Source organism: Oncorhynchus kisutch, linkage group LG29 (genome assembly GCF_002021735.2).
Source record: "Oncorhynchus kisutch isolate 150728-3 linkage group LG29, Okis_V2, whole genome shotgun sequence".
Classification (NCBI taxonomy): Eukaryota; Metazoa; Chordata; class Actinopteri; order Salmoniformes; family Salmonidae; genus Oncorhynchus; species Oncorhynchus kisutch.
Window position 1 is genome coordinate 42,996,552 of NC_034202.2, and position 9,475 is coordinate 43,006,026.

Below are 9,475 nucleotides of genomic sequence, written 5' to 3' on the forward strand. Positions count from 1 at the left end.
ATTCTTCATTTAGTTGTTAATTTTTCTCGAAATCTGAAGGCACAACAGACACATTTTTCTGTAAGCCTATTAAGACTCTCTATACGAATGGTAACAGCTCTATCAAACTGAAACATGCCACCTCACCTAGAAGTGAGTTAAAGAGAGGAATTAGGCATGGTTGTCCTATCTCACTGTGTCTGTTTTTATTAATCACCCAACATCTTACAAATTCTTTAAATAATAGTCCTGTACAAAGTATTTCCATAGCTGGTAAAGAAATAATTATTAGCCAGCTGGCTGGCGATACTACACTTTTTTCTGAAAGAAGCTAGTCAGATTCCCATATCGACCAAATGTGATTAGAATCCTTTCCCAAAGTGTCTGGTCTATGTTTTAACATTAATACATGTGAACTCATGGCTGTCAAAGATTGTGTGATTTTCTTATCATTGTCCTTTAATGAATAAGCATCATTTTTCTCCACACAGATATTATATATGGAATAATCCAGACATATTGTATAAACACGCTTCTTTGTTTTTAGATTATTGGTTCCTAAATAATATCCTATTAGTGAGCCAACTTGTAAATGCAGAGAGGGTATTTTACTTAGGTATAAGGAATTCTTTATTACTTTACAAGATCCCAGTAACACCTAAAGATGTTGCAATTGTTTTCGATGCCATTCCCTCAGGTGTCGTTTGCTTGATTATTCAGGAACGTGTCAAGACCTGACCCCTCAGAACATACGTATTAACCTTGTTGACTCATCAGTAGGAAATATTTGTTTTTCTTTTGCTCCGTTCAACAACACTAGAGCTATAAACATTTCCTAACGTTGTCATACAAACATAAAACTTGTCTATGAGATCTATAGATACACAAGAACAATAGAAACAACATTGAATGTAAAACTAAGACTACGTTTTCCCAAAAGCACTGATAAACATGTTGTGTGCAGTGAAACGTGTTCATGGAATAGGCCTGTTTCCAGTACTAACTGTTTGCGTACTAAATTACCTTTTACTTGTGATGTTTGAAAAGTTAGTAGGTGTCCTAGCCATGTTTTTTTATTTATTATTTATTTTACCTTTATTTTACCTTTATTTAACCTTTATTTTACCTTTATTTAACCTTTATTTTACCTTTATTTAACCTTTATTTTACCTTTATTTATTATTTATTTTACCTTTATTTAACCTTTATTTTACCTTTATTTTACCTTTATTTTACCAGGCAAGTCAGTTTAGAACACATTCTTATTTTCAATGACGGCCTAGGAACAGAGGGTTAACTGCCTGTTCAGGGGCAGAACGGCAGATTTGTACCTTGTCAGCTCGGGGGATTTGAACCTTTCGGTTAATAGTCCAAAGCTCTAACCACTAGGCTACGCTGCCGCCCCAATGTTATTGTGTCATATGTTATCACCGAGCCAGTCTCCAATGCTTTCTAACCACTGACGGCTTCTTCTTCTCTGCGAAACCTGAACGTGTGAAAGATGTGAACTGGCTGCCAGAGAAGAAGAAGCCGTCAGTGGTTAGAAAGCAACGGAGCATATCCTCCAAGTACTTCCAGATACGGTTGTCAATCGGATCTGATATTTCGTTCACTGTCAGCAGCTTTGTCATCCGACAGCCAATCTGGTCCTCCCCATACCAGTTGATATCATCTCTTGGGGCTTGGCCAGTAGAACTCGTCGACTCCATTCCTGTTGATGCACTTTACTGTGACGTTATGTTCTTCAACCTCCAGTATAACGGCACGGTGGTTCATCATGGTCCACAATGCACCACCGTGGTGAGCCTCAGTTTCATCTGGGCGAGGTGGAGCTGAGGTATCCGGGTCGCTGACATCTGTTTGATGTGGAGGTGAGAGACCGTGGCCATTTAGCCGGCACCGTTGGGAGAGTGATTTATTTTCTGGTGCATTCCTGGTTCATTCGCATGGTTCCTTTTATGGTTACCAGAGGTACCCCAGAAACCTTCTGTGCTTTACTTGGTTACCAGAGGTTCCCCAGAAACCTTCTGTGCTTTACTTGGTTACCAGAGGTACCCCAGAAACCTTCTGTGCTTTACTTGGTTACCAGAGGTTCCCCAGAAACATTCTGTGCTTTACTTGGTTACCAGAGGTACCCCAGAAACATTCTGTGCTTTACTTGGTTACCAGAGGTTCCCCAGAAACCTTCTGTGCTTTACTTGGTTACCAGAGGTTCCCCAGAAACCTTCTGTGCTTTACTTTCCACCTCTTCCTCACTGACATAATACAACTGTATTTGAGTGCCAGAGTCCTTTACCTCCTGATAGAAAGACATTGCATCTGTTGTCTCTTTGAAGTGTTGGACCAAGAGGTCAGCTGACCGTTTTAGTGATGTGTATTTATCCTCAGTATGTTTATTAGGGTTGTGTATTTATCATCTCAGTATATTTATTAGGGTTGTGTACGTTGCTCTGAGTGGAAGTTTAGAGTTTTTTTAATTGGTGAAGAGGCAGGGTGGGTAATGTAGCTGTGCTTCTCGCCTTCCGTTCTGTTTATTAGGGTTTAATTGGTGAAGAGGCAGGGTGGGTCATGTAGCTGTGCTTCTCGCCTTCCGTTCTGTTTATTAGGGTTTAATTGGTGAAGAGGCAGGGTGGGTCATGTAGCTGTGCTTCTCGCCTTCCGTTCTGTTTATTAGGGTTTAATTAGTGAAGAGGCAGGGTGGGTCATGTAGCTGTGCTTCCCGCCTTCCGTTCTTCGGACGTTCAAGGTCTTTATTTGTACCCTGCGAACGTTGACAATGTATCTTGTATTTGTAATGGAGTCTTTTTGTGCTCGTTTAAGTTTTCTTGTAACTTTTGCTGTTTTCTTCAGGCTTTCTGTACTGCGTAAAACATAAAAGATGTCTCTTTCAAAAGATGTTACAAACAGGAGATCCCACTCTATTTCTGTCATAACAACATAACTATCTAGTTTGTTAAAACATAAATGATTGTGACACACATTTTGTAAGCCTGTGCTGTCTGGAGAGTCTTTGCTCTTCACCGGGTCAGCATCCCTGCGCTGTCTGGAGAGTCTTTGCTCTTCACCCGGTCAGCATCCCTGCTCTGTCTGGAGAGTCTTTGCTCTTCACTGGGTCAGCATCCCTGCGCTGTCTGGAGAGTCTTTGCTCTTCACCCGGTCAGCATCCCTGCGCTGTCTGGAGAGTCTTTGCTCTTCACCGGGTCAGCATCCCTGTGTTGTCTGGAGAGTCTTTGCTCTTCACTGGGTCAGCATCCCTGTGCTGTCTGGAGAGTCTTTGCTCTTCACTGGGTCAGCATCCCTGTGCTGTCTGGAGAGTCTTTGCTCTTCACTGGGTCAGCATCCCTGTGCTGTCTGGAGAGTCTTTGCTCTTCACTGGGTCAGCATCCCTGTGCTGTCTGGAGAGTCTTTGCTCTTCTTCACCGGGTCAGCATCCCTGCGCTGTCTGGAGTCTTTCCTCTTCACTGGGTCAGCATCCCTGCGCTGTCTGGAGAGTCTTTGCTCTTCACTGGGTCAGCATCCCTGCGCTGTCTGGAGAGTCTTTCCTCTTCACTGGGTCAGCATCCCTGCGCTGTCTGGAGAGTCTTAGCGCAGGGATGCTGACCCAGTGAAGAGGAAAGACTCCAGACATCGCAGGGATGCTGACCCGGTGAAGAAGAGCAAAGACTCTCCAGACAGCACAGGGATGCTGACCCAGTGAAGAGCAAAGACTCTCCAGACAGAGCAGGGATGCTGACCCAGTGAAGAGCAAAGACTCTCCAGACAGCGCAGGGATGCTGACCCAGTGAAGAGCAGTCTGGAGAGTCTTTCCTCTTCACTGGGTCAGCATCCCTGCGCTGTCTGGACAGTCTTTGCTCTTTACCGGGTCAGCATCCCTGCGCTGTCTGGACAGTCTTTGCTCTTTACCGGGTCAGCATCCCTGCGCTGTCTGGAGAGTCTTTGCTCTTCTTCACCCGGTCAGCATCCCTGCTGTCTGGAGAGTCTTTCCTCTTCACTGGGTCAGCATCCCTGCGCTGTCTGGAGAGTCTTTGCTCTTCTTCACCGTGTCAGCATCCCTGCGCTGTCTGGAGAGTCTTTCCTCTTCACTGGGTCAGCATCCCTGCGCTGTCTGGAGAGTCTTTGCTCTTCACCCGGTCAGCATCCCTGCGCTGTCCGGAGAGTCTTTGCTCTTCACTGGGTCAGCATCCCTGCGCTGTCTGGAGTCTTTGCTCTTCACCCGGTCAGCATCCCTGTGCTGTCTGGAGAGTCTTTGCTCTTCACCCGGTCAGCATCCCTGCGCTGTCTGGAGTCTTTGCTCTTCACCCGGTCAGCATCCCTGCTCTGTCTGGAGAGTCTTTGCTCTTCACTGGGTCAGCATCCCTGCGCTGTCTGGAGAGTCTTTGCTCTTCACCCGGTCAGCATCCCTGCGCTGTCTGGAGAGTCTTTGCTCTTCACTGGGTCAGCATCCCTGTGCTGTCTGGAGAGTCTTTGCTCTTCACTGGGTCAGCATCCCTGTGCTGTCTGGAGAGTCTTTGCTCTTCACTGGGTCAGCATCCCTGTGCTGTCTGGAGAGTCTTTGCTCTTCACTGGGTCAGCATCCCTGTGCTGTCTGGAGAGTCTTTGCTCTTCTTCACCGGGTCAGCATCCCTGCGCTGTCTGGAGTCTTTCCTCTTCACTGGGTCAGCATCCCTGCGCTGTCTGGAGAGTCTTTGCTCTTCACTGGGTCAGCATCCCTGCGCTGTCTGGAGAGTCTTTCCTCTTCACTGGGTCAGCATCCCTGCGCTGTCTGGACAGTCTTTGCTCTTCACTGGGTCAGCATCCCTGCGCTGTCTGGACAGTCTTTGCTCTTCACTGGGTCAGCATCCCTGCGCTGTCTGGACAGTCTTTGCTCTTCACTGGGTCAGCATCCCTGCGCTGTCTGGACAGTCTTTGCTCTTCACTGGGTCAGCATCCCTGCGCTGTCTGGAGAGTCTTTGCTTTTCAGCAGCACTTAATTACATTTATTTTTGTTGTTGCCATATCTTAAAGAAAGCCATATTACGTTACAAATTACAATATTGAAACAGTATAAAACTCTTAACGTTGATATAAAAAAAGTTAGCAGTGTTTATTGATTGTCGATGGTGAAGTTAGCAGTGTTATTGATTGTCGATGGTGAAGTTAGCAGTGTTTATTGATTGTCGATGGTGAAGTTAGCAGTGTTTATTGATTGTCGATGGTGAAGTTAGCAGTGTTTATTGATTGTCGATGGTGAAGTTAGCAGTGTTATTGATTGTCGATGGTGAAGTTAGCAGTGTTATTGATTGTCGATGGTGAAGTTAGCAGTGTTATTGATTGTCGATGGTGAAGTTAGCAGTGTTATTGATTGTCGATGGTGAAGTTAGCAGTGTTATTGATTGTCGATGGTGAAGTTAGCAGTGTTATTGATTGTCGATGGTGAAGTTAGCAGTGTTATTGATTGTCGATGGTGAAGTTAGCAGTGTTATTGATTGTCGATGGTGAAGTTAGCAGTGTTATTGATTGTCGATGGTGTTAACAGCAGGAACAGTAACGCCAGTGACAAATCTGATGACAAGATGGCATATCTATAAATGGTGGCCACAGTAGCTCAAACCACACTTCTTAATTAAAATTGTAAATAATTCGCTTAATAATGTGATTTGATCAATTATATCAATATTATTTCCTTTCCCTATACTATAAACTGTACAACACCCGTGACAGGTTTTAAAACTGCGCATTACATTACCAAATTAAATCATAAAATTGCTAACACATGAGTGCAGACTCACCATTCGCTCTTCAAAACAGCCCAACCTCCAATTAACCTTTGACCCAGACGTTGGCAATGATGGTGCTGTTTTTTAAATTATTATAACAATTGACAGAAATGCATTTGGTCCAGAAGCAGAATAAAGAAGCCTAACGTTACTCCTTCTAGTCCAGGGTTGCGTTTCACTAGCCAATCATTGGTTACTCCTTCTAGTCCAAGGTTGCGTTTCACTAGCCAATCATTGGTTACTCCTAGTCCAAGGTTGTGTTTCACTAGCCAATCATTGGTTACTCCTTCTAGTCCAGGTTGCGTTTCACTAGCCAATCATTGGTTACTCCTTCTAGTCCAAAAGGACCTTGAACATGTTCTGTTTTTAAAGGTGAATTGGCTCTAGAAGCCAAAACAGCCAAATGCTCCATCCTAAACGTCAATCGATTGTCAATTGTGGTACGGTTCTAGGAAAATAAATCATTCAACTTTCATATCACATTAAAATAATTTCACAAACGCAAAATACACACTTATGTGCAGTGTTTTAACAGGTTAACAAAGTATTTTTCAGTAAAAACATGTTTACTGCGTCCGTCTTCCGTTTATAGACAGGTGTTCGGAGACGCAGATAGCTAATCAGCACAGATTGTCCTCTCTGTCTTCCGTTTATAGACGGGTGTTCGGAGACGCAGATAGCTAATCAGCACAGATTGTCCTCTCTGTCTTCCGTTTATAGACGGGTGTTCGGAGACGCAGATAGCTAATCAGCACAGATTGTCCTCTCTGTCTTCCGTTTATAGACAGGTGTTCGGAGACACAGATAGCTAATTAACAGATTGTCCACTCTGTCTTCCGTTTATAGACAGGTGTTCGGAGACGCAGATAGCTAATTAGCAGATTGTCCACTCTGTCTTCCGTTTATAGACAGGTGTTCGGAGACGCAGATAGCTAATTAGCAGATTGTCCTCTCTGTCTTCTGTCTGTTTTCCATAAACAACGCACTGTAACATGGAGTTATGGCCGTGTGGGAACACTAACCCTATAAAAGGTGTGTAGTAATTTCACCTTTTTGTTTTCTGAAAACGATTTCTCACGGATATGAAAGATACGCACCAAAACCGTACCGCAAGCGATGCATGTTGATGTTCAGATCGAATGTCTGGGCTCTTAATTTATTTGTATTTGATGTATTGGACCTTTATTTAACTAGACAAGACAGTTAAAAACAAATTCTTATTTACAATGGACGGCCAAACCCGGACGACGCTAGGCCAATCGTGTGCTGCCCCATGGGTCTCCCAATCACGGCCTAGCCCGGCCAAACCCAAACCCGGACGACGCTGGGCCAATCGTGTGCTGCCCCATGGGTCTCCCAATCACGGCCTAGCCCGGCCAAACCCAAACCCGGACGACGCTGGGCCAATTGTGTGCTGCTCCATGGGTCTCCCAATCACGGCCTAGCCCGGCCAAACCCAAACCCGGACAACGCTGTGCCAATTGTGTGCTGCCCCATGGGTCTCCCAATCACGGCCTAGCCCGGCCAAACCCAAACCCGGACAACGCTGTGCCAATTGTGTGCTGCCCCATGGGTCTCCCAATCACGGCCTAGCCCGGCCAAACCCAAACCCGGACAACGCTGGGCCAATTGTGTGCTGCCCCATGGGTCTCCCAATCACGGCCTAGCCCGGCCAAACCCAAACCCGGACGACGCTAGGCCAATCGTGTGCTGCCCCATGGGTCTCCCAATCACGGCCTAGCCCGGCCAAACCCAAACCCGGACGACGCTGGGCCAATCGTGTGCTGCTCCATGGGTCTCCCAATCACGGCCTAGCCCGGCCAAACCCAAACCCGGACGACGCTAGGCCAATCGTGTGCTGCCCCATGGGTCTCCCAATCACGGCCTAGCCCGGCCAAACCCAAACCCGGACGACGCTGGGCCAATCGTGTGCTGCTCCATGGGTCTCCCAATCACGGCCTAGCCCGGCCAAACCCAAACCCGGACAACGCTGGGCCAATTGTGTGCTGCCCCATGGGTCTCCCAATCACGGCCTAGCCCGGCCAAACCCAAACCCGGACAACGCTGGGCCAATTGTGTGCTGCCCCATGGGTCTCCCAATCACGGCCTAGCCCGGCCAAACCCAAACCCGGACAACGCTGTGCCAATTGTGTGCTGCTCCATGGGTCTCCCAATCACGGCCTAGCCCGGCCAAACCCAAACCGGACAACGCTGTGCCAATTGTGTGCTGCCCCATGGGTCTCCCAATCACGGCCTAGCCCGGCCAAACCCAAACCCGGACAACGCTGTGCCAATTGTGTGCTGCCCCATGGGTCTCCCAATCACGGCCTAGCCCGGCCAAACCCAAACCCGGACGACGCTGTGCCAATTGTGTGCTGCCCCATGGGTCTCCCAATCACGGCCTAGCCCGGCCAAACCCAAACCCGGACAACGCTGGGCCAATTGTGTGCTGCCCCATGGGTCTCCCAATCACGGCCTAGCCCGGCCAAACCCAAACCCGGACAACGCTGGGCCAATTGTGTGCTGCCCCATGGGCCTCCCAATCACGGCCTAGCCCGGCCAAACCCAAACCCCGGACGACGCTGGGCCAATGTATCTCACTGATCATCCCTAAAGTCAACACCTCATTTGGCCGCCTTTCGTTCCAGTTCTCTGCTGCCTGTGACTGGAACGAATTGCAAAAATCGCTGAAGTTGGAGACTTTTATCTCCCTCACCAACTTCAAACATCTGCTATCTGAGCAGCTAACCTATCGCTGCAGCTGTACATAGTCTATCGGTAAATAGCCCACCCATTTTTACCTACCTCATCCCCATACTGTTTTTATTTATTTACTTTTCTGCTCTTTTACACACCAATATCTCTACCTGTACATGACCATCTGATAATTTATCATTCGCCTACCTCCTCATGCCTTTTGCACACAATGTATATAGACTCCCCTTTTTTTTCTACTGTGTTATTGACTTGTTAATTGTTTACTCCATGTGTAACTCTGTGTTGTCTGTTCACACTGCTATGCTTTATCTTGGCCAGGTCGCAGTTGCAAATGAGAACTTGTTCTCAACTAGCCTACCTGGTTAAATAAAGGTGTTCTCAACTAGCCTACCTGGTTAAATAAAGGTTAAATAAAAAATTTATAAAAAATTGTGCGCCGCCCTATGGGACTCCCAATCACGGTCGGATGTGATACAGCCTGGATTCGAACCAGGGACTGTAGTGACGCCTCTTGCACTGAGATGCAGCGCCTTAGACCCGGCTGAGCCACTCGGGAGCCCCAATGTAATGGAACTGAGAGTCATGTTCAAGGCTAGACCAGAAGAAGAATGTGTATTGTGACAAAGATGAGTAGTTACATAGCCGTGTAAATATGACACACAAACAAGTTGTCGTCAACACGAGTTCAGTACAGTCAACAGCATTCAGGTCAATAGACATTTATTATACATACAACACACATTGCTTTATACATAAATGTGCAGTTTTAGCTGTGCACTTAAATGATGGACTAATATATGAATTGCATTTTTAATTTTTCTTTATATAGAATTATGATCAACAACACAGATGACTCTCGACGATGGGTTATAAAAGGGACACCAACCCACACACACAAAAAAAAAAGAGTCACTTTTTTTTCCTATAAAATATCATCTTGAACAGAACATGACGTTAAGCGTTAGTAGCTAGCCTCCTAGAATTATTAATTGCCATTGGCTATACTGCACACCACTGATAAA